Here is a 27,269-nt window from a genome sequence, read left to right as displayed (position 1 = left end):
ACATGTATTTTTAAGTTGTCTGAAACATTTTTAAGTTGGCTACTTAAGTTTGTACTTAATAATTTTTATACTCTAATTCCCCCTAACTCAAGTCTCATACTGGGATTTTAGGGTTACTACCTCTCGTTATTATTTCTGACAAAGAAATGTGGAACCCATCTTCTTCATTTATAAAAGCATCACTGTGATTATATTCCATGGAACGAATAATTCTTTAATTTTATGTGACAGAACTGATCAAGTGTCTGTCTGTGACTCCTTCACATGAGGTCTGTAAGTCTTTGCTAATTTATTTCTTTTGTGTCAGCTATTCATAGACTATTCCTTAAGGTTTAGAAGTTAGCACAAAAAGTTTTTTTTTTTTTTTTTTTAAAGATCTTATATAAACCATTTATAGACTTTGACATAAATTCTGTTGAAGGGAAATGAAATAAATGCCTAGTACTATTCTACTGAATTGGAGGCTAATGATGGAAGAGGGAAAGTATGTGAGTCAAAGTAATTTCTTAACTATTTTTAATTTTTGACAAGATCCCCTTAGGGATCCCTTTTGTCTTGTTACCTACATAATTTGGGCGGAACACATAAATCTATAGAAGCTAGAAAGAAATATCAAAGGCTTGGATCAGTGATCAGCTTCTTATATGACTCCATATGATTTTCCCGTCTTTTTAAAATTATGATAGGCCCATTCCTTCTTGGGAGCAGCATAAAGTTGAATCCTGCTTTTATACTCAGTCTGACAATGTCTCTCTTTTAACCAGAATTTTAGATCATCCACATTCAAAGTGATTACCAATATGATTGTATTAAAATCTGTCTTCTTGTTTCTATTTTTCCATATGCTGTTTTTAAATTTCATTTTTTCTTTCTCAAATTAATATTTTTATTATTTTATCTCTTCTATTGACTTCTTATTTGTACCTCCTTTTACATTTTTTTTTTTTTTGGTAGTGTTAAAAAAATCTTTCGCTCTGGGGTTTACAGCATTTTAATTAATCTGAGCCTACTTTCAACCAATATTATACCACTTCATATGTATGAAAAACAACATTATATTCCCAATTTATCTTAATTATGAAGAAATGAAGACATGCTAATATTGTCATGTTATGCTTTTGATATGCTATAAATGTATATGCATTGTTACTATTTTTGCATTAGTTTTCTCTTATAGCAGTTACAAATAGGAAAAAATTATTTTACCTTCATTTATTCCATTTCAAGTGCTTTTTCTTTCTTTAGAGCTAAGTTTTTAACTGTTACTATATTACTTCCTAAACAGTAGAGTATTTTTGATAACAATAAATTCTATTAGTTTTTGTCTAAGAAAGTTTTTCTTTCTTCCGTTTTGAAAGGTATTTTTTCTAGGTTTGGAATTCTGATCAGAAAGGTTTTTTGTTTCAGCACTTTACAGATGCTATTCCCTTGTCTTCTTGCTTGCTTGGTTTCTGATAAGAAATCTTATCTTTAATTCCACTGCAGAAAATGTGTCTTTTTCCTCTGGCTACCATTGCTATTTTCTCTATATATTTGATTTTCAGCAGTTTGAATATGATTTCCCTAGCATTGTGTTTGTGTATAAGTATGTGAGTGAGTGAGTGTGTGTGTGTGTGTGTGTGTGTGTGTGTGTGTTGGTATTTATCTTGCTTGATGTTCTCTGAGCTTATTGGATCTGTTTGTTGTCTTTTGTCTGTTTTAGAAAACAGGCAGTAGTTACTCAAAAAATTTAAAAAGAAATCTAATATTTATGGTGAACTTAGATTGGCGTTTCTCCCAAGTATCTGGTGTTAGCAAACTCATATATTCTCTGGAAAAAAGGACATTTTATCATGTCCATCAGATGAATACTTCCTATTACAAAGTTTGGAGGAGCATAAATTTAACACCCCAAGTCACCAAATGGATGAGAGAAAAATCTACCATCAGGGAGGCCAGAGTATCATAAGAGAAAGAATGAGAACAAGAGACTATCAAAATGACAAAAGATTTGAACTGAATTCAACTGAAATGTATAATAATTGAAACTGTAAGCTTAATGAAATGTTAAACAATATCATGTATTGTAGAAAAAATAAACTAGAATGTAAAAGTGAGTAATGACACAGAAAAAATGATGGAAATATACAAAAGCTAGAAGAAAAGGATTAAAGAAAGAAAATATTTAATATACTTATACATGGATTTCTAGATAATAGAACATGAAGAATGGAAGAAAAAAACACAATATTTGAAGAGATAATGACTATTTTCCAGAATTGATGTAGAGATGATGACTATTTTCCTGAATTGATGTAAGGCATGAATTATCTGTTCAAGGAAGCCCAATGAATCTCAAGTAGAATAAATAGAAGGCCACATATACTTAGACACAATATTATAAAACTATAAGACCAAAGACAAGAAAATTAAAAGCAGCCAAGGAAAAAGGGAAACGCCTTACAAATGACAAAAATAAGGTTACAAACTGACTTTTGACAGCAACAATATGAAAACTATAGAATGATATTGTCAACTTTCTGAGACAAAATTACTGCCAGTCTAAAATGGAATATTCCATAAACCCATCTCTCCAGGACAAAGAAAAAAAATCAACATAAAATATGTTACTTATAAATTTCAATTAAAAAAATTCTAAAAATCTCAAATAGAAGCTCTTTTGCAAAAAACTGCAAGCCAAAAATATGGTATACATTTATCTAAATAAACATTTACTACAGAAACAAATATCTAATTTATAGGTTAGAAAAATAAAGTTAAAATGTTGAATAAGAAACATGAAAAGAGAAATAAGTGGCAAACAATTTTAAGGCATTATTTTGGTCTTATGGATAAATATATTGATTATATTTTATTGAGTTAAATTTCCTTATTTAATATTTTTGGGCAATCACTAGAGTGAAAAAGTAATAGAAAAATCCAATGGGGAAGAATTAACAGTAAAGAAAGTAAGAAAAGAAAGGGAGAAATGAAAACCAAAAAAGCACCAAATAAGATAAAATAAGAAAATGAATCCAAATACACTAGTAATTAAATAAATGGTTTTAGCCAATTCCAAAATAATATTCTGAGCTGGGCATGTTGTGATGTGTATGTAGTCCCAGTTATTCAGAAGACTGAGGTGGGAGAATTGCTTGAGCCAAGGCATTCGCATGGGCAACATAGCAAGAGATAGTCTCTCTAAAAAAAATATGTATAGAAAACAGAACACAGCAATATATTGCCTACGTATGACATAATTACAATTTAAGAGCATAGGAAGTTTAAAAAAGTGGATGGAAGAAGTACTAGGCAAACACTAAGCGGAATCAACTGTGAGCATGGCAACAGAAGAAAAATAAATAAATGGTACAAGGATTGGAAAGGAAGAAACAAATACATCATTGTCCATAGATGCTGTAATTGTCTACTGGAAAATCTGAAAGAAACAATAGGAAAATGATTAGAATTAATAACAGCTTAGCAAAGAAAGATGCTAGATGCCAAATTAATATATAAAGTAATTGACATTTCTATATATTAACAGAAAATAAAAGATAAAATTCTAAAGGTGACTTTTATCATAGTAATTCTATATAAGTGTGTATATATCTCTATCCATCAATCATTCTGTCTGTATGATCTATTCTGGATGATAGATGATATCATAGGATACTTGGAATTAAATGTAAATTCAGTAAGGGACTTTTTGAAGAAAAGTATACAATTTTACTGAAAGACAAAGAAAAAACTATGGAGAGAATATACTATGTTTGTGGAAGGCAAGTATTGATATTTTAAAGATATCAAGCCTTGTCTAAATAATCTATAGATCCTGTACTGTTCTGATCAAAGCCCAGCAAGGTATTTTGCAGAACTTTACAAGTTGTTTCTAAACTTTATATCAGGCGTTCCCAAACTTTTTACACAGGGGGCCAGTTCACTGTCCCTCAGACCGTTGGAGGGCCGCCACATACTGTGCTCCTCTCACTGACCACCAATGAAAGAGGTGCCCCTTCCTGAAGTGCGGCAGGGGGTCGGATAAATGGCCTCAGGGGCTGCATGCAGCCCATGGGCCGTAGTTTGGGGACACCTGCTTTATATGAAAGAGCAAAGGGTTAAGAATATCCAGGAGACTTCTAAAGAATATAAGTAAGTTGTGCGTGGATGGGTGGGGTGAGGACTTACCCTTTAATATATCAAGATTTATTGTAGAACTATTTAAATTAGACAATGTGGTATGGTACAAGGATACACAAAGAGAAAAATATGAAAAGAATGGAGAATTCATATAAAGTCCTATATATACCAGAGCTTTCAATGGATATAAGTGAGAGTGGGGTGAATTATTCACTGAGGCAATCAGCTATCCATAAGGAAAAGAAAAAAGTTATATATTTAACCTCACACCAGGAAAAATTGCTTATTTTATAGACTCTGCTACTTCTGAGAGGCTTTCTTCTTCACAACGACCAATGGGACAATGACAAATGTCTTTACTTTTATCCAAGATAAGAGGTTTTCCTAGACAGTCATAGTGGAAACACCCTAAATAAACTGAGGCCACTAAAGAGTAGCAAGCCGATTGAGTGGTTCAGCAGTTCGTTGTGACATAAAAGGGATTTACAAATACAGGATTCAATTCCCTGGTGATTGTAATATTTTGTAACCCTAGTCACTTTTAAGTACATGTCCTTTCCTTTAAAGAAAGCTTAAGTGGTAATGTTGCTGGTTCACCAAGTGAATTCTGGCAAGTCTTACAAGTACATTTGTAAACTATAATTATATTATTAAATGTGAAGCTGTACAATTTGCTGCTTTGAAAAAATTGGTAAAAAGCTATCCTCCCTTCTTCTACTAAATATTGACTGGAATTGGAGAAGTAATTTTTTTCACACCTGGTTGGTGAATTCAAGTGACAAGTTTTATGTTTTGTTGGAGAATGACATATTCTCAGAGGAGGTAAGACATTCTTCTCTGCAAGGTCCTCTTGACTATAAAACAAGCCATCTATGGTGTGGAAGAAGGAGAAAATTTGTCAGAGATATTGGAAACACTCAAAGGAATAACCAAAACCTGACCAAGATGAATGTTGAACAAGCCCTGTTTTGAGTTCCACCTGGCTGAGATGAGGATATTTTAGTAAGTGGTCTAGTCAAGAGTGAAATAATGAATAGGAGATACCTTGTCTTTTTAGGAATTAAAAGTTTGTACAAATACAGTACACAATGCATATTATAAAAATTCAAGTTGAGGAGAGATAGCATGGGGAGAAAAGCCAGATATAGGTGAAGGGGAGGAAGGCAGCAAATCACACTGTCACGTGTGTACCTATGCAACAATCTTGCATGTTCTTCACATGTACCCCAAAACCTAAAATGCAATAGAAAAAAATAAAAATAAATTCAATTAGATTTTTCCCATAAGCCTAATAGACATGGTAAACAAATATACATCTCAGCTACATGTTTTTATGATGTCTTTATGTGTCACCTCTGGGGATAGCCTGCAACAGAACCATCTGGGGCATTTTTTTGTTGCATCCATATTTTAGTCATAATTAGAAAAACATACATTATAGAAGAATTTATACATGCTTATTTCTAGTATTTGTATAATATCGTTTCTTATAGTAGATTCCCTGATCTAGTAGTATTTTTTTCTTATGTAAGGTGTGAGATAGAGTTTTAATCTTAGCTATTTTCAAATGGTAAACCAGTTGGCCCAGCGCCATTTATTAAAAGTTCATCTTTGACTTAATTGTTTCAGAAATCATCTTTACCATGTACTCAATTTCTGTGATTACTTTGTTCTATTTTTGGACTATCTATTCTATTTCATTGTCCATGATATTGCTGTAAAAATGCATCAAAATTGTCCGATAAAGAAACTTTATGAGTAGGTCTGAAAATTAGCATTTTAGATAAATTGCCCAGTTGATTTTCATGTCCACATAGTTGTTCTTTTCCAACTTCTTCAGGAATTACAACAAATTTTCTTATTACCTTAAGAAAGCAGATTATTAAACTGTTCTACCAAAAGACATGTGCATTTGCATGTTCCTTGCAGCATTATTCATAATAGCAAAGATATGGAATCAATCTAGGTACCCATCAACAGTGAATTGGATAAAGAAAATATGGTACACTGACAGCGTACCATATTTTACTATGTTATACTATGCAGTTACAAAAAGAATAAAACCATGTCCTTTGTAGCAACATGGATGTAGTTGGAGGTCATTAATCTAAGTGACTTAATGCAGGAACAGAAAACTGAATATCACATGTTCTCACTTAGAAGCTAAACACTGGGTACCGATAGACATAAATATGGCAACAATAGACACTGAGGACTGCTAGAGATGGGAGGGAGAAAGAGAAAAGGGAGCACCAATTAGAAAACCAACGGATGGCTACTATGCTCAGTACTTGGGTGATATGATCATGCATACACCAAACCTAAGCCTCATGCTATATATTCAGGTAAAAACAAACCCTAAATATGTACCCCCTAAATGTAAAATAAAGGAGGAAAAGATGTCACCTGGAAATCAACCAGGGCTGGAAGATCTATTTCCCAGAAGGCTCATTTATGTGGCTGGCAGATTAGTTCTTCCTATTGGCAGGAAGCCTCAGTTCTCCAACAACCTAGAAAAAAGAAACATAGCTTGACATTGTACTCTAGAGTAACAAAGTTGATAAATAATAAAAACAGAGAGAGAAAGAAGAAAAGAACTATAGTAGAAATAAAAATGCTAAAAATGAGTAGTAATAAAAATTATATTATCTGGAAGGTGAATGGACAGACAAAATGCCATATATCTATATAATGGCATACTATTAATAAATGAAAATAAGTAAACTCTCATATATTATGCTAAGGATGAATCTCAAAAACATTATATGAAATGAAAGCACCCAGACAACATCATCATATTGTATGATTTCATATTCATGAAATGTTCAGAAAAAGCAAATAGAACAGTGGCTGCTTGAGCCTGTGCTGGGAAAAGGTATTAACTGTAAATGGTCATGAGACATCCTGTTGGGAAGATAGAATGTTCTAGAACTGATTTCTGATGATGATTGTACCATTTGATAAATCTAGTAAAAATCATTGAATTGTGCATTTAAAATGGATGAATTATATAAATATATGAAATATATATCAACAAAGTTGTTTAAAAATATAAAAAATAACTGCAAGTAATAATCTCATAGTATCTTTAATCATAATAGTACAGATAAATATAAAATACCAGTTGCTCTGAGAAATTTTAGGTGGTAGTATGATTTGTGACACTGTTTACAACAAACTTTTAAAATGTACTATTTATTTTTCTTGATTACATGTAAAATACATGTTAATTGTGAACATTTTAGAAAATATAGATGTATACAATGAAGAATGCACAAATTACCAGTATTCATCGTTGCCCAGGTTAACTATTATTAATATTCATGTCTATATTTCCATACAATTTTTAAAACTAAGTTTAAATGTGCATAAATTTGTGTAATTTTCATAAAGCTAATTGGAAGCTTTTTAATGATGTATTGAAGAAACCGTTATGGATTATGTGATTTTATGTATGAAAGTTGTTAACTAAATAATAAGGGTTTGAACTGTACTTTGAAAGAAGTATTGAAGAAATATAAAAGTGGCTGGTTCCACTGCAGGTGATCCCCTGGCAAGCAGTGTCTGGAGTGGACCTCCAGCAGTCCTGCAGCAGAGGGGTCTGTTAGAAGGAAAACTAAAAAACAGAAGGAAATAACTTCAATATCAACAAAAAGGACGTCCACTCAGAGAACCCATCCGAAAGTCACCAACTGCAAAGAACACAAGTAGATAAATCCACAAAGATGAGAAGAAACCAGTGCAAAAAGGATGAAAACACTCAAAAACAGGAAGTCTCTCCTCCTACAAGGGATCATAACTCCTCACCAGCAAGGGAACACAGCTGGATGGAGAATGAGTCTGATGAATTGACAGAAATAGGCTTCAGAAGGTGGCTAATAACAAACTTCTCTGAGCTAAAAGAACATGTTCTAACCAAATGCAAAGAAATTAAGAACCTTGAAAAAATATTTGATGAAATGCTAACAAGAATAAACAGCTTAGAGAAGAATATAAATGATCTGATGGAGCTGAAAAATCACAACATGAGAACTTTGTGAAGCATGTACAAGTTTCAATAGCCAAATCGACCAAGCAGAAGAAAGGATATCAGAGATTGAAGATCAACTCAATGAAATAGAATGAGAAGGCAAGATTAGAGAAAAAAGAGTGAAAAGAAATGAACAAAGTCTCCAAGAAATATGGGATTATGTGAAAAGACCTAATCTACATTTGATAGGTATACCTGAATGTGATGGAGAGAATGAATCCAAGCTGGAAAACACTCTTCAGGATATTATCCAGGAGAACTTCCTCAACCTAGCAAGGCAGGCTACTATTCAAGTCCTGGAAATACAGAGAATACCACAAAGATACTCCTCAAGAAGAGCAACCCCAAGGCTCATAATCGTCAGATTCACCAGGGTTGAAATGAAGGAAAAAATGCTAAGGGATCCAGGGAGAAAGGTTGGGTTACCCACAAAGGGAAGCCCATCAGACTCACCACAGATCTCTAAGCAGAAACCCTACAACCCAGAAGAGTGGGGGCCAATATTCAACATCCTTAAAGAAAAGAACTTTCAACCTAGAATTTTATATCCAGCCAAACTAAGCTTGATAAGTGAAGGAGAAATAAAATCCTTTACAAACAAGCAATTGCTGAGAGATTTCGTCACCAGGCCTGCCTTACAAGAGTTCCTAAGAAGCATTAAACATAGAAAGGAACAACCAGTACTACCCACTGCAAAAACGTACCAAATGGTAAAGACCATTGACACAATGAAGAAACTGCATCAACTAACAGGCAGAACAACCAGCTGGCATCAAAATGGCAGGATCAAATTCACACATACCAATATTATCCTTAAATGTAAATGGGCTAAATACCCCAATCAAAAGATGCAGACTGGCAAATTGGATCAAAAGTCAAAACCCATCAGTGTGCTGTATCCAGGAAACCCATCTCATGTGCAAGGACACACATAGGCTCAAAATAAAGGGATGGAGGAAGATTTACCAAGCAAACAGACAGCAAAAAAAGCAGGAGTTGCAATCCTAGTCTCCAGTAAAATAGACTTTAAACCAACAAAGATCAAAAGAGACAAAGAAGAGCATTACATAATGGTAAAGGGATCAATGCAACAAGATGAGCTAATGATCCTAAATATATACACACCCAATACAGGATCACCCAGATACATAAAGCAAGTTCTTAACAACTTACAAAGAGATTTAGACCCCCACATGATCATAGTGGGAGACTTTAAGACTCTGCTGTCAATATTAGACAAATCAATGAGACAGAAAATTAACCAAAGATATCCAGAACTTGAACTCAGATCTGGACTAAGCAAACCTAATAGACGTCTACAGAACTCTCCACCCCAAATCCACAGAATATACATTCTTTTCAGCACCACATCACACCTACTATAAAATTGACCACATACTGAAAGTAAATCACTCCTCAGCAAATGCAAAAGAACAGAAATCCTAACAGTCTCTCAGACCATAGTGCAATCAAATTAGAACTCAGGATTAAGAAACTAACTCAGAACTGCACAACTTCATGGAAACTGAACAACTGGCTCTTGAATGTTGACTGGATAAACAATGAAACAAAGGCAGAAATAAAGATTTTCTTTCAAACCAGTGAGAATGAAGATGTAATGTACCAGAATCTCTGGGACACATTTAAAGCAGTGTCTAGAGGGAAATTTATAGCAATAAATGCCCACATGAGAAGCAAGGAAAGATCTGAAAATGACACCCTGCCATCAAAATTGAAAGAGCTAGAGGAGCAAGACCAAAAAACTCACAAGGTAGCAGAAGACAAGAAATAAATAAGATCAGAGCAGAACTGAAGGAGATAGAGACACAAAAAAACTTCAAAAAATCAATAAATCCAGGAGCTGGTTTTTTTGAAAAGGTCAACAAAATAGAATGTTAGCCAGATTAATAAAAAGAAGAATCAAATAGATGCAGTAAAAAAAATGATAAAGGGGATGTCACCACCGACTCCACAAAAAAATTACCATCAGAGATTACTACAAACAACTCTATGCACATAAGCAGTAAACCCGGAAGAAATGGATAAATTCCTGCACACTTGCACTCTCCAGGCCTAAAACAGGAAGTCAAATCTTGAATAGATCAATAACAAGGGCTAAAGTTGAGGCAGCAATTAATGGCCTACCAACCAAAAAAAGCCCAGATGGGTTCACAGCTAAATTCTACCAGACATAAAAAGAGGAGCTGGTACCACTCCTTCTGAAACTATGTCCAAACAATCCAAAAAGAGGGAATCCTTCCCAAATCATTTTATAAGACCAACATCATCCTGATAACCAAAACCCAGCTGAGACTCAACCAAAAAAGAAAATTTCAGGCCATTACCAATGATGAACATAGATGCAAAAATCTTCAATAAAATACTGGCAAACTGATTGCAACAGCTATCAAAAAGCTTATCCATCACAATCAAGTAGGCTTCATCCTGGGGATGCAAGGCTGGTTCAACATACACAAGTCTATAAATGTAATTCACCACATAAACAGAACCAAAGACAAAAACTGCATGATTATCTCAATAGATGCAGAGAAGGTCTCTGACAAAATTTGACAGTTTTTATGCTAAAAACTCTCAATAAACTAGGTATCGACAGAATGTATCTCAAAATATTAAAAACTATTTATGACAGACCCACAGCCAATATCATACTGAATGGGCAAAAACTGGAAGCATTCCCTTTGAAATCTGGCACTAGACAAGGATGCCCTCTCTCACCACTCCTATTCAATATAGTATTAGAAGTTCTAGCCAGAGAAATCAGGCAAGAAAAAGAAATTAAGTGTATTCAATTAGGAAAAGAAGAAGTCAAATTGTCTCTATTTGAAGATGACGTGATTGTATCTTTAGAAAACACCATCATCTCAGTTCAAAATCTCCTGAAACTGATAAGCAACTTCAGCAAAGTCTCAGGACACAAAATCAAGTGCAGAAATCACAAGCATTCCTATACACCAATAACAGACTTAAAGAGAGCCAAATCGAGAATTAACTGCCATTCACAAATGCCACAAGGAGAATAAAATACCTGGGAATACAACTAACAATGGATGTAAAGGACCTCTTCAAGGAGAACTACAAACCACTGCTCAAGGACATGAGAGAGGACACAAACAGATGGAAAAACATTCCATGTACATGGTTAGGAAGAACCAATATTGTGAAAATGGCCATACTGCCCAAAGTAATTTATAGATTCAGTGCTGTCCCCATCAAGCTACCTATGACCCTCTTCACAGAACTGGGAAAAAAAAACACACACACGTTAAACTTCATATGATACCAAAAGAGAGCCTGCATAGCCAAGACAATTTTAAGCAAAAAGAAGAAAGCTGGAGGCATCATCATGCTACCTGACTTCAAACTATGCCATAGTAATTGAAACAGCATGGTACTGGTACCAAAATAGAGATATAGACCAAGGGAATATAACAGAGGCCTCTGAGGCAATGTCACACGTCTACAACCATCTGACCTTTGACAAACCTGACAAAAACAGGCAATGGGGAAAGGAATCCCTGTTTAATAAGTGGTGTTGGGAAAACTGGCTAGCCATGTGCAGCAAACAGAAATTAGACCTCTTCCTGACACCTTACACTAAAATTAACTCCAGATGGATTAAAGACTTAAACGTAAGACCTAACACCATAAAAACCCTAGAAGAAAACCTTGGCAAAACCGTTGAGGACACAGACATAGGCAGGGACTTCATGACTAAAACACCAAAAGCATTGGCAACAAAAGCCAAAATAGATTAATGGGATCTAAGTAAACCCCAGAGCCTCTGCACAGCAAAAGAAACAATCATTAGAGTGAACTGGCAACCAACAGAATGGGAAAAAAATTTTTGCAATCTACCCATCTGACAAAGGGCTAACATCCAGAATCTAGAAAGATTTAAAGCAGATTTACAAGAAAATACAAACAAACCCATTCAAAAGTGGGCAAAGGATATTAACAGACAGTTTTCAAAAGAAGACATATATGAGGCCAAACAAACATATGAAAAAATGCTCATCATCACTGGTCCCTAGAGAAATGCAAATCAAAACTACATTGAGATACCATCTCAAGTCAGTTAGAATGGCAATCATTAAAAAATCTGGAGACAACAGATGCTGGAGAGGGTGTGGAGAAATAGGAACACTTTTACACTGTTGGTGGGAGTGTAAATTAGTTCAACCATTGTGGAAGACAGTGTGGCGATTCCTCAAGGACCTAGACGTAGAAATTCCATTTGACCCAGCAATCCCATTACTGGGTATATATCCAAAGGATTATAAATCATTCTATTATAAAGACAGATGCACACATATGTTTATTGCGGCACTGTTTACAATAGCAAAGACCTGGAACCAACCCAGAATTTGCCCATCGACGATAGACTGGACAAGGAAAATGTGGCACATATACACCATGAATCACTACACAGCCATAAAAAATGATGTTTGTGTCCTTTGTAGGGACATGGATGAGTCTAGAAACCATCATTCTTGGCCATCTGACACAAGAATGGAAAATCAAACACCGCATGTTCTCACTCATAGGTGGGTGTTGAATAATGAGAACACATGGACACAGGGAGGGCAGCATCACATACTGGGGTCTGTTGGGGGGAAATAGGGTAGGGACAGCGGGGAGTAGGGAGGTTGGGGAGGGATAACATGGGGAGAAATGCCAGATATAGGTGATGGGGGGATGGAAGGAGCAAACCACATTGCCATGTATATACCTATGCAACAATCCTGCATGTTCTGCACATGTACCCCAGAATGTAAAGTGCAATTAATATATATATATATATATGTGTGTGTGTGTGTGTGTGTGTGTGTGTATATATATATATATATATATATATATATATATATATATATAAATGGCTGGTTTGTCAATGTGGTTGGTAAATATGAGTCGGATAACTGAATTCTCCCTTACTGTGACACTGAAATGAACCTTAGATTCTCTAATCCAAGGCAGTCATTTCACAGAAGGGGTGAACAAGGCCCAGAAGGCTTGTGAGTTTTCAAAGCTCACCCAACAGTGGGATCAGAGTGAACAAAATATCCCCTCACTCTCTGCTTACGTTCTTAACCTTGAACTTGTGGTAGGTCTGGAGTTGTGGGAAAAATGTGAAGACCACTTAATGGCATTTCCTGCTGTTCTTGCATAGCGTTCCCTATTGTGGACTCCTCCAGTGTCTGTAGATGCTGCTACTTGTGGAGAGTAAATTTAGACCTTTGCAGAGATGGGGTCACTTTAGCTTGTGGCTTATTTTTGTCTTACTGTAGGTTGTCTCTCTCAGTAGACCAGGCTGTCGTCTTTACCTTTCCTCATTGGCCTATGTTTAGAATCAGTGGTCAGTAGGATCAGATCTGGGAAAGCTGTTTGTTAATAAACCTTTGGAAGCCATGAAAATGACATCATAACTTTTCTTCATGGGTGAAATATCCTGAGATTGCTATTAAAGAAAATAACGATACTTGTCATATATTTCCTCTAAATAAATCTGGCTTTAATAGCAAAAGTCCCTGTTTTTTTCACTTCTGTTTATTTTCAGTCACTCAAACTGACACGTGCTGTCAATATCTCCTCACTGTAAGTGTAAGCAGAAGTATTTAAAGAAAGCGGTATTGTTTTATTTTGGGGTTAGCAATTTTCCAGGGCCCACTGGAAGAAGTGCTTAGTTCTAAAGAATCACATGTGTTTGCTTTGTTCTAAATATAGGCTAAACAGAATGCAGTAGAGCCTGAAGGCTTCGGACCAAAGTATTTGGAATATTTAAAAAAAAAGAAAAATCAAGGGAAGCAATATCTCCTGCCCAGAACTAAACAAATAAGCAGGTTTCTGCTAAATGCAGGAAACAAACTGATGGAGATCAGATTTTCTTTTCAAATCTTTTAGTGGCTTTTTGAAATTTTTCATTTAAGACTGTAAAACCAATGTCAGCCTCCAGTGCTACAGTAACTCACTGCTGTATTGGTAAATGGTAACCAGTGTGTGGTCTTGCTGGATGTGGGGACGGGCTGCAATGTAATAGATGTGAGTGCTTTAAAAAAGCAGATTATTAGGATTTTTTTTCTTTGAACTCTGCCCTTTAGAATAGTTGGTGCATGATTCTGGCGTAGTGCCAAAGAGCTTCTAATGTAAGTCTTTTTGCCTTTGGACTACATTTCCAGGAGAAGGGGAGGGAATGCATGTAACATGTGGTATTAATATTATTAAGTTCCATTTTATATTGTTTCTCCAACTGGAAGTTATGGATCCTTGTGGCCTATAGACATTGTCATAGCTATGCAAGTCTTCTAAAATATGTATCTCAAATTTTAAGAATGGTATAAGAAAAAATAACATGAACATATTAAAATACCTGATAGAAAATCAACTTCTGTATTAGTTTGTTAGTGCTGCTGTAACAAAGTACTACAAATTGAGTGGATTGAGCAACTATTTATTGTCTCACAGTTGTGGAGGCTGGAAGTCCAAGCTCAAGGTGCTGGCAGGGTTGGTGCCATCTGAGAGCTGCAAGGGAGAACTTACTCCCTGCCTCTTTCCTGGCTTCTGATTGTTTGCTGGCAATCTTTGGCATTCCTTTGCTTGTAGATGCCAAGGACCTCTGCCACTATCTTCACATGGCGTTCTCTTTGGGTGCATATCTGTCTTTGTGTCTCAATTTCCTCTTGTAATAGGGACATCAGTCATATTAGATTGAGGCCCACCCTAATGACTTCATCTTAACCTGATTAGCTGCTAAGGTAACATTCCAAACAAGGTCACATTCGTAGTTACTGGCAGTTGGATTTCAATATCTTCTTGAGGGACACAATTCAACCCAGAACATCTAAATAAGCACTGCTAGTCTGAGTTCATAATTGGGATAAAGGAAAATAGCACTGTTTCAATTGTCCTGTTCTCAAGGGAAAGTGAAGAGATGACTTAATATTCATATATTGGTGCCAAGAGAAAGCCAAACAGTGTCATGGCAAGACTCATCAGAGGAAACCTATTTCACAGTAGTGGCAATAAAGAACAGTGGTGATATGTGGTAGAACAGACATAATGAGTCCTAAGTAACCTACATCATAAAAGGCATATTCATGAAATAGCTTAAAGTAGCAATTTATATGATTTATATGCATTTCTACCTAGAATATGACTTATGAGGAAGTTTTGAATCCAGGTTAACTGGCAGCTAATTTGGCATAACTATATTAGAGGGAGGAGCTTATGTTTTTTTGTTTAGTTTTGATTTTTTTGAGACAGAGTCTTGCTTTGTTGCCCAGGCTGGAGCACAGAGGTGTGATCTTGGCTTACTGCAACCTCTGCCTCCTGGGTTCAAGCGATTGTCCTGCCTCAGCCTCCCTAGTAGCTGGGACTACAGGTGCATGCCACCCGCCTGGCTAATTATACATATACATATATATACATATATATATATATATATATATTTTACTAGAGATGGGGTTTCATCATGTTAGCCAGGATGGTCTCAGTCTCCTGATCTCGTGATCTGCCCACCTCTGCCTCCCAAAGTGCTGGTATTACAGACATGAGGCATCATGCCCAGCCTATGTTTTTCTTAAAGCAAAAGTTAAATGCAGAGAAAATAGTTGAAATTCACACTTTAATAATTGTACTAACGATGATAGATGTCATTTATTAAAAGCCTTCTTTATATAAGGCATTATGTAAGCTCCTAACCCTCCTTAGCATTTATCCAAGTTATTATAATCGTTGTTTGGTAGATGGAAAATTTGATGGGATTGGCTTTTGAATCATTTCTGTCTAAACTCAAGGTCTGTATTCTTTCCATTACATTTTCAGATTTTTCTGACTTTACCTAAGATTCATGCAAATAAGATGAGCATCTCTCAGTGAGCGTATCTTAGACCTTGGCTTTGAATATCCAGAGTTCTTTTTCTCCTTAAACCATGAATCACTTCTCCTAATCAGGAAAAATGAAAGGACCATGAAGTATATAAGGGTGATGCTTGGGCCCATGAATCTAGTTGGAAATGTAAACCAGCTAGGTTTACAAATGTCTGGCCAGCTAGGTCTGCAGGTCTTAATAGGCTCTGTTCCCTGAGGGGCAGCCCTCATTGAGAAGCTCAAGGGAGTGATGGCTTACCCTAATGAGATTAAGTGACATTGCAATTCATAAATTTAACAAAAAAACAACAATATTAATATTGGCACCTGCCACCATAGGAGAGACATCAAGTGCAGTCTCTTATTTCTACCCCTGAAGTTAGTTGTTGGGAAATGTTTTTTAGATCTCTAATGGAAAGTTGTGTTTTCTTTCAAAGTTCTCCACTGTGACACTATGGCTCCTTGGGCACAGGGGTGAACTTATATAATTAGGGAGAGCGTTGAGATTTATTTAGCTAGAGTTGCCTCCGGGAGTACTTAAGATGAGTCTAACAGAAAAGCCAGTCATTTTTAAAGCTGCATTCTTGCTAGGCACATACTATTGTTTATTGAACTATCCAATTTTCTCATACTTCATTCCAATCTTGTGCCATATAATATTCCAAACTTTCAAGCAGGCTAGATATAAATCAGAAATGAAATTGTAGTTAAACAGTATAGCCAGTATAGCCAGCTTGTTTCCATTTGAAAATAGTCCCTGATTGAAAAATGGGCTTCACAGTGTCATTTCTAAGATTTTCTTTTAGTTTTTCCTTTGACAAGTAAGTGCAGAGATCAGAAATCGCATATGCCATAGAGTATTTCAGCTGCACCACTCCCAACCTGGCAAGGACACCAAAGCTGTTTTGTATTGCTGCTGGGGGTGTCTAGAAACAAGCATATCAAAGGAAATTTTTTATAACTAAACAATTGCCTTTTCCTAGCAATGATTCTAGAATAGGAAATCTAATAAGAAGGTCTGATCATGTCAAAAATTGGCTCAAATAAAAGTATCATACAAAATAACAAACGGAATGTTGAGTTTGCTTTCCTTTCCTTTTTTCTCTTTCTCTTCCTCCCTTCCTTTCTCTGGTTTGCTTGTTATTTATTTTAGAATTGAACACAAGTGTTTGTTTTATAATAATTTGGTAGCATATTGGCTATTTTTTGATATAATATTTTGTTGATTTTGAAGTTTCAAAGCCAGGAAAGCAAATATTTCTTTGTTGTTGCTTCTGAAATTTCCTTCTGCTGGCAGGAGTGAGGTATTGTGTAGATGAGATCAAACATACATTTGACATACATGGTAGGAAACACATTTCAACTCTTTACAACCTCATGATGTGAAACTTGACTACCTAAACAATGAAAGGAAATTTGACTAAAATTCTAACATACTAGCATGGCTTGGTGATCCTTACAAATTGAAGAGTTTAAGTCAAGACTCTGCAAGTTGTCATTACAGATCTTATGCATCCTAGAGTCCAAGTATTTTCCTTCCAGTTTCATTGATGTTTCTTTCCACTATATATATTTCCCAAATTTTCATGTACCTCTCTATGACCTCAATTGTGTTTTTTTCTAAATAGTCTTTATTATCGTTGTACAATATATACATGTTTTGGCTTATTCAAATGAGTCCTAAGTATGTAAATTAAAAATACTGTTTTTGGTCTCCTTCCATCATCATTCTTGCACAAACCCAGATAACCTGTACTAATCATTTGGTATGTGTCCCTTGGGGTATTTTAAAAATATTCCCCTTTTTAAAAATAAATACCTATACACTGTTTTTTTTTAATGAAAGCATCATATTTTCCGATTATATTTTTCTATCAATTTGCCTTTTATACTTTCCATCTTTTAGATTTTATTCCAAATCAAAACATACAGATTTTTTCTCTCTCAACAAATAGTTGAATTATCCAAATTAAAATATATATATTTATTTTATATATGTTTTTGTTTTTAGCACAACTGTGTGTATGTGCATGTGACCATGCACTTCTACGTAGTTTATCCTCTCATCTCTTAAGGAGAAAGGTTGAAATGTATTTTTACTCTTTTATTTATTTATTTGATGGGACATACAATTGATTTTTATTTTGTTTGAGATTTTACATGTTTTCTTTCTCTAGAATTTTAAATATAGGAAAAAGATTATTTTAAAAAATCATGGGCAGTTAAGTCTCTTCATTTTTCTAATTTTGAAGTAAAATCTCACATTCCTATGACATGCATTTTTTCTCCCAAAATTGTGAATGTACAGCCTTTTATGGCCATAACTAGCTGTTTTTATTGCACTTTAGGTTATGGGGTACATGAGCAGATCATGCAGGATTGTTGCATAGGCACGTACATGGCAATGTGGTTTGCTGCCTCCATCCCTGTCAGCTATATCTGGCATTTCTCCCCGTGTTATCCCTCCCAACTCCCTACTCCCCGCTGTCCCTCCCCTAGTCCCCACCTCAGCATACCCCAGTGTGTGATGCTCCCCTCCCTGTGTCCATGTGTTCTCATTATTCAACACCCGCCTATGAGTGAGAACATGCAGTGTTTGATTTTCTGTTCTTGTGTCAGTTTTCTGAGAATGATGGTTTCCAGATTCATCCATGTCCCTACAAAGGACACAAACACCATTTTTTATGGCTCTGTAGTGTTTCATGGTGTATATGTGCCACATTTTCCTTGTCCAGTCTATCATAGATGGGCGTTTGGGTGACTTGCTATCCTGGCTATATTTGCAATGTTGGAATTAGAACCTTGAACTTTGGTGTTTTTTATTGTTTTGATGACAGTTTGGCAAGAATATTAACCATTTTATAATTCCTGCCAGACTATGTTACTATCTCCCTTTCTCTCCCTAAAAATCACAGGTCACATTACCTTGTGTGAATAGGTATTTGAGATTCTTCACTTAACCTTGACAGTATGTTTGTAGTAACATTCTCTTCAATTGCTTCCCTACCTGTAGGGCAAAGTTCAGCATCACCCTCTCTGCTGAAATAACCAACATGGTGCTCATTAATTGGTCATGTGAACACTAAGGATGACCCTCCTCCCCTCCGCAATCAGGTAACCCTAATTATTTTCTCTTGGTAAAAGCACATTTTGCTAAGTTACTTTATTTTAACAAACATAGACTTGTGCTGAGGGAAATGCCTTTTGTGTGGGAACCATTAAAACTGTTAGATGCAGAAATTCCAGAAATTTAGCTTTTAATAATAAAGCTAGCCAACATGTATTTGCATGCTTTTGTTCATCAAGGAAAAGAGAAGTTACACAAAGTCAGTGACCATGGCTATAGACTCACATTCTGAACCATCATTTTCTTAAGCTGAATTAAAAAACTTCCACAACAGATTTGTGTTGTAGGTCTGTTCAGACTACCATTCTCAAAGAGCTACTGGAAGCTTCAGGGATTAGAGAAGAAAGAGGAGAAGTGGACCAAAAAGATCAACCCAGCTCCTGGGTGGTCACTGAATTATTGTGTTACTTTCTTCTAATAATAGATTTTCTACTGTCTTTGTGATACTTAGTTTCTCCATCTTTGAAGTAAAAAGATTAATTTTAATTGTTATTGCACATATATATGATAAACTAGTAAAGTATGTTCAAGAATGCTCAGCATTCTCCAGAGGGAGAGAAAATATTTGTAGTTGTTTTCCATTGGTATTTGTCCAAGAGACATGGCCTGTGATGTCTATGTGGCTGATGTCTGTGTGATGGAATTAAATGTCATTGCAATGACTGTAATGTCTATGTGGCTGAGTTAGGCAGAGAGGATGAAAATGGGGCATTTAGACCCTTCCACAGAGATGAGAAAGGTGCACAAAAGTGAGGCTGGCAGAAAAAAAGGTATCCACATAGCCAAAGCATTGCATTTTGGTCAGGTTCTGCAGGACCTGTGATGGAGATTCTTATGGAAGTAACTTAATTAGGGAAAAACTCTCATGAGAAATCTGTAAGGAAGTAACAAAAGCAGGAGAGGGAGCCAAACAAAGATGTGGGTTCAGCTAATGTCTAGTTTGAACCAATGGAAAACTCTAGAAGATGAATAGCATCTCACAGTTTTCCTGCTTTGGGACAAAAGGGCTGAGCATTTGTTACTTTATATGAGCCAATCATTGGCTGCCGGATGTTCCCAGAGGTGGGGATCCTAGCCTCCCAGGCATCCTCTAGAGGTTTTTCTTCTGGCCAAGGGCAATTCTCTAATAAGGGACCATCTGTGACCCATAGCAGACACCATTCACAGAGCTGGGATAACAGGGATCTGGGTGGGCCACCAATATTGTCAAATACCTGCGGTGTCTGGGGTAGGCTGTTGGTACAGGGCTCAGAATAGGGAATGAATCTTTTTCATTAGAGTCTGGAAAGCCGGACATGACAACTTATGACCATCAGAAGATTGCTCTGGATGCCCAGCTATGGGGAGAGCATTAAAAGATATGTCATGAGGATAATTCTGAATTATCCTGCAGGGTGGATGACCTGATTTTGAGCTTCATTGGGTGGAGATACTGAATTTGCTTTTTACCTCCCATCTTTAATTTCATCTGAGAACTGAAGCTTGTTGGATGGCTATCAGTGGTCCAACTCGTGATTACCTGAGGAGAATAGGGGAATAAGGGAATTAAGCAGGAGTCCATGGGTTATATGTACAATCAAAAGGCAACATATTCTTATTTGTTATGTATATATTAGATAAATGTTTTCTTTGGTTTATTTTCTAGGATCACTTTCTATTTTTATGGATGCCCAGAAATGCTTTCTTTGGTGCCCAGCCCAAGATTTGTAAGTTTGCCAATTCATTGGTATGATTCGAAGCATAAGAATTTTTAGAAATGTTACTGGTGACCCAATCAATGGTCTTTACCTTTTTTTCTTCCTAGTATGTTCATTATTGTAATGAACATCTTTGTATGTCTGGTAGAATTTGGCTCCCTCTTATGAGTGAGGACATGCGGTATTTGGTTTCTCTTCTTGTGTTAGTTTGCTGAGAATGATGGCTTCCATGAACTCATCTTTTTTTTATGTCTGTATAGTATTCCATGGTGTATATGTGCCATATTTTCTTTGTCCAGTCTATCATTGATGGGCATTTGGGTTGGTTCCAAGTCTTTGCCATTGTCAACAGTGCTGCAATAAACATACATGTGCACATGTCTTTATAGTAGAATAATTTATAATCCTTTGGGTTATCTACCCAGTAATGGGATGGCTGGGTTAAATGGTATTTCTGGTTCTAGATCCTTGAGGAATTGCCACACTGTCTTCCACAATGGTTGAACTAATTTACACCCCCACCAACAATGTAAAGGTGGTCTATTCTTTACATCCTCACCAGCATCTGTTGTTTCCCTGTGCTGCATATAATTTTCTTACCAGCAATTGTAAAGAAACTTCTGAAAGACATGAACCTATCTTGTTAAGACACATGGACTATGCCATGTTGTTTGGGAGAAAATAGTTGAAAGTTAGTGATAACAGTGTTTCCCTGCTTATCATTCTCAGGATAAAAGGAGGAGTTGTTAAAAATCTACTCAGTTCTGAAATAAGACTCATTCTAGGTATAATGTGTATGATTTGATGGATGTGGAAACCCAAAAACTTGGCTTCTGTGAGAATTTAAATCAGAAGAAGTGAACTTTATTTCATATACAGTTTTATTCCACCATTACTCATAAAAGAGAATTGCTGGGTTGGATTATTTCTTCTATTTGTTCACCTTCTATCCATAATATTCCCATCATGTGGTTAGATGCCTTTGTCTTGACTACCTGCAGCAATGAGGAAATTCAAATAGTTTAGACAGTCTTGGGATGATTTAATAGCTAAAGTTTTTATTTTAAACCTAGATCTGTCTTATCATGTCTTCCCTAATTATTATAGTTATTTCCTTTGTAGCTGGTTGAAACAAGTCTCATCTCCCACTCCTATGACAACCCTGTAAGTATTTGAAGATACATTTGTTCCAAGACCTCTTTGTGTTTGACTGAAATCACTAAGTTCCTCATGTTATTCATTTCTCTTATGGTGACTGTACAATTGATATGCTTCTGTTTCTTTAAATCTTGAGACAGAGTCTTACTCTGTTGCCCAGGCTGGAGTGCAGGGGTGCAGTCATAGCTCACTGCAGCTTCTATCCCCAGGCTCACGTGATCCTTTCACCTCAGCCTCCTGGGTTGCTGGGACTACAGGCACCTGCCACCATGCCTAGTTAATTGTTTTATTTATTTATTTTTTTGCAGAGATGGGGGAATCCCTATGTTGACCAGGCTGGTCTTGAACCACCTGAGCTCAAGTGATTGATCCTCCTGCTTTAGCCTCCCAAAGTGTTGGGATTACAAACATGAGCCACTGTGCCTGGCATGTTTCTTTTAAAAGAACTAAACTTCATACTCAGTGTATGAGCAACATGGAATGGGACAGGGCTCAAGGGGTTGTGACAACCATCTCTGTTTTAGACATACTACTTTCAGTGCAGTATAAGATTCAAAGACTTTGGCAGCCACAAAATTGACTGGCATATTATGAATTTACAAAAGTCTATGATCTTTCAGTCTTTTTCACCTATGCTACTGTTCACACGTGTGTAACAAACTTGTTTTTTGGGGGACCAGTTTCAGGACTAATATTGTTCATATGACATTTTATCTTCTTTGACCCAATAGTCTACCTTGTTGATATTTTTTCCTTCTAACCAATTTTACTACTTTATTTTACTACTGATATTAGTTGGACACTAATATTTGTGTCATGGATCAGTATGAGTTATCAGTACTAGTTATATATTAGTACATGGATCAGCCTAGTTATCATTAGTCTCAGCTACAAAAGAGCCAAGAAAAACATTACATTGCCAATCACTTGGTAAGTCATCTACTAATTTGGAAACCATGCTGCTTTATAGGCATTATACATCATGTCTTTGTGATATATTTCACTTCAGTGTCTCCATTTGAAACCAATATGAAAGTCACAATTTTTAAAAATAAGTATAAGAAAAAAATTAGACAATATTCCAAGGATATGTTTTGTATGTTATGTGAAGAGTTCAGACACATGTGACCTGCTAGCCTAGAAGTGGGTGGTCTTTTAACTCATCACAGAAGTGGTGGAATGTGAGCCAGATGGGCCTGGAAGGTTAACTAGAGTTGGGTTAGATAGAGGGAAGAGATGCATGTATTTGAGAGTTAAAAAGTTCAGGCTGATGAGGCAGAAACTGCAGGATAGCATCAGGTGATGGTGTGTAGGTGAGCTTCCAGGGACAAAGCTTGTGCAGAGGGGTATGTGGATGGTGAGTTCAGAAAGGTAGATCAGTGTGCCTATGGGATGCTAATATTAGAGTCAGAGTTCTTGACAGGAGCAGCGCTTTTCTGGTCGAGCAATTCTCTAGTGCTTATAAGTGAAGAGGTTGAAATCTCCTGCCTACCAGCTGTTTCCAGACTTGCCTTCATTGGTTTCAAATATACTAACTATCCATCACAAAGATGAATTCTGTAAGCAGTCATGACTGCTAGGATACTGAAAGGAAAATACCTGATTTTCTCTTATATTAATATGGTCTTAGGACTCCTTTAGGGAGACATGTTCAGCTCATTGGATATGGTTTCTCCTGGGTTAATTCTAACATGGCCCACCTGGTTATTGGCCATTCTTTGAAAATACTTTGAAGTTCATGTGCTTTAATACCCTTTAAACCTATATTTAAGCATATGGTTTGAGACAGGAACTTGACATTCACTTTCTTATCCTGTCTTTCGTGGCCTGTGTGGCAAAAATGTCTGACAATGGAAGAAATCATAAAGTAGTAACTCCTCATTACAGTACCAATGCAACAATGTACTTCTCTTGGGAGGTTGGCTGACTTGCCATCATCTGTGGGTTTCTCTGGCTATTGTTTCCTCACTCCTTTATAGGGGATTCTCAGCCAAAAGCAATTTCTGTTGGACTTGTATTTTACGAATGATATATTTAATAAGGGAAAGGGAGAAAAACATAGGGCATCAATGATCACAAATATCTACATCTGGTAGAAGACTGAAAGGAAAACACATCACAGCTGGCTTTGACAGTTAATGTTATTAAAATTTTCAGGGTGGAATGTCTATTTTAAATAAGAAACACTTGAAAGAAATGGTCAAGATTAACAGGAGCTTAAATTGAAACCACGTTGGTTTGTAGGTAATAGAAGGGTAGAGACAAACACTGCCTTTAATATAAAAGCATTCCTCCCCACCACTGCCCCCCTAAATTATCCATGTGGCCCTGTTCGTGCCACTGGAATTTGATTGGGTTTGGCTTTTCCAGGAAACCAGGAGGTAAGAAGAACCTATTTAATCTCCTGTTAAATGGCTTATTCCCCCTGCCCAAGCCTTTGAATAACTCAGTTTATTAAAGTGTTCTGGAGTTCATGTCTGTTAACTCAGTGCTATGCCACCCATATGCCTACCTTTTGGTCTGTGCTACAGTATAACATCTGATTTGCTGAAGTTCAGGAGTAACAGAGTCAATATGCAATAGGAGATCTTGTTAAGAACTCAGAATGCTGGGTATCAGTTCATTGTTTGGCTCACAGATTGTTAGCTGAAGCTCAGATGCTCCCATCTGGTAGTTGGTATTTGTTGTGTTAACACAACTATGACTTACTCACTGAAACAAAGTTGCTGAATCTAATTCTCCTAAGGTACCCAGGAGCCTCAATGCCACTTACAAAGAGACATGCGGTGCACAGTTTCAAGGGAGCTTACGTTGACTTACAGCTCCTCTTCTGTTTCACGTGTTTTTGTTAGTCAACTCAGCAAAAAAGAAAAAAAAAATTCCTAGGAAACTACCAGCAAGTAAGACTTGAGTATTTACAGGAAGAATCCTTTTGGCATTACCACCATCAGAAATTCCAGGGAGCTGTTTGGGGAAGATAAATGTGAAAGAAGCAAAAGTCTGTTAAAGTGCTCTTAAGAGAACAACGAAAATGCCCTGGTCAGTGTTAATCCTGCCAGAAAAAGATGTCGTCTCCACAAAGCTGTTACTCTTGAGAAAAGAAATTCTTATTTGTGTTTCTTTTGCATATTGCCCAGATCCAAGACATAGTGTCTTGATTTTCTTCCTATAGTTCTATCCACTCGTATTATTTTCCAACAAGTACCTAGTCTATTGTTAACGTCTGTTTCATCAATGAAGTAAATGAAATTGAGTTCAGATCCTCACTATCTCTCATCCTCAGCCTATTTTAATAGCCTCCTAACAGTTGGCTTTTCCTTTCAATAGCATACATGAGTCTGTTAGAATGGTCTTCACATGTTTCCTTTTTGTTTCATTCTCAAACTGTTGGCACTGCCAAATTGCCCACAGGATAATTTCAAAATTCCTTAGTCTTACAGCATTTAAGATCATCCCAAATACCAGTCAAGCCAGTCCTCTCACTTAATCTCCTACAAAGTTCCCTCAGATAGTTGTTTCTGGCCAAAGTGACTCTTGGTCTTTCTGGACGTGAATTAGCCGGCAGCAGTATATTGAGCAATGTCATCCCACTGCCTGTTCTATCCGACTTCTGCCAGCACTCTTTGCCCAAGGATCTCCTAATTCTTTTTTCTTATTTTTTGAGACAGGGTCTCACTCTGTCACTCAGGCTGGAGTGCAGTGGTCCAATCTTGGCTCACTGCAACTTTTATTTCCTGAGCTCAAGTGGTCTTCCTGCCTCAGCCTCCCAAATAGTTGGGACTACCAGCATGTGCCACCATGCCTGGCCACCTCCTGACTCTTTAGAACCTATCTGGAGCTCACCATTCTTTATGAGCCCTTTTCTGTCATGTCCAGTCTTTTTTTGGGGGGGAGGGGTAACAAGTGTGCGGACAGCTTTCTAGCAGTAGTAGCCCCAGGTGAGAAAAGTCCAGTGTCAAGCCAATCTTCTTTCCTTACCATTTAGTACCTTGTTGGACTCAAATTGTTGGATTGGAGAGTCACCATTTGTCACCTCTGATGTTTCTCTGGATCCACTCGAATGCCTTGAGATTATTAGCCAAGGCTGCTCTGTGATTGCTTTCTTGCTCACCTGTGTGCCCTGGATGTTTTCCCCTTTGCACATCCTTTGGTCAAGCTGGTCATGACACGATTCTGCTAAACCTTCCCCACTTTCAGGAAACACAATAGAAGAGTGTAAAGTATTTTCCTTCCCTGCTTACTAAACACTCATACTTGTGTCAAGAACTAGCTCTATGATGTCAGGATGAAAACCAAGCCTTGAATAGTAGGTAATACACACAACTCTTACCTGCTTTGGCTGAGAATTCTCCCATCGATTAAACTTTGCTGGGGATCCTTGATCAGTTGATTGTACATCAGTGCATCTCAAAGAGTGGTCCCCAGAAGAGGAACATTGGCTTCACCTGGGACTTGTTAGTAATGCAAATTCCCACTGCAGATTTACAGAATCAATTCTGAAGGTGGGGTTCAGCAATCATTCTTTAATAAGCCCCATAGGTGATTCTGATGTCAATTAAAGTTGGAAAATAATGAGTTACATGAAGACCAGCATTCTCCATATTAATTCCTAATTAACTTCTTGTTAAGTAGAGTAGGCAGCACTTTATATACATGAACAGCACTTCCTACCTGTGCCGTGGGAGAACATTTTGTGTAGTTTTGCATGGACATTTGGCAACCTCACAATGAAGGTAATAGACAACCTAAATGTTTAAAATCAGCAATCAGAAAGAGCCTTGTTTCCAATACACCACCATATTCTAGTAAGAATATAACAAGATTGCTAGATTTAAAAGAAAAATCAATTAAAATAAAAAATCGGACAAATTTAAAATTGAGGTAACTAGGATAAGATCTAACAAAAGATGTGAAAGATCTGGGTGGATAAAGTTACAAAAATTAATTCAGGGACACTACTGAAGGCTAAATAAAGGGATATGCCACATTCACAAATTGGATGACAGGATAGGGAAATGCATAAATTCTTCCAAATTTAAATTAATTGCAGTTCAATATAAAAAACCCTAAAGAACTCACCAAAAAACCTGTTAGTACTAATAAACAAATTCAGTATACACTGCAAAATCAATGTACAAAATTCAGTTCCATTTTTATATGATAATAGCTATCTGAAAGATAGATCAGAAAAATTAATGGGAAAGTGGGCATAAGACTTGAGTAAGCACTTCAGAAAAGAAAAAATCCACAAAGA

General features: G+C 36.5%; 1 long non-coding RNA gene across 5 annotated transcripts in view; it reads left to right on the top strand.

Moving 5' to 3' along the window:
- The window catches only part of LOC141585684 (uncharacterized), a 563,256-nt gene that overhangs the window by 250,501 nt on the left and 285,486 nt on the right, over positions 1–27,269 (top strand). For 2 of the 5 annotated variants that reach the window (XR_012519315.1, XR_012519314.1), the window contains exons 2-3: positions 19,047–19,147; positions 20,806–22,021. This is a non-coding gene — a long non-coding RNA (uncharacterized LOC141585684). Of the gene's footprint in view, positions 1–19,046; positions 19,148–20,805; positions 27,167–27,269 lie in introns of those variants that run through there. The other 3 variants (XR_012519313.1, XR_012519312.1, XR_012519316.1) reach the window with 2 other exon arrangements.

Source organism: Saimiri boliviensis, chromosome 9, assembly GCF_048565385.1.
Source record: "Saimiri boliviensis isolate mSaiBol1 chromosome 9, mSaiBol1.pri, whole genome shotgun sequence".
In the NCBI taxonomy this organism is placed as follows: Eukaryota; Metazoa; Chordata; class Mammalia; order Primates; family Cebidae; genus Saimiri; species Saimiri boliviensis.
The sequence above is the reverse complement of the archived record's forward strand: the minus strand, read 5'-3'. Positions and strand labels throughout refer to the sequence as shown.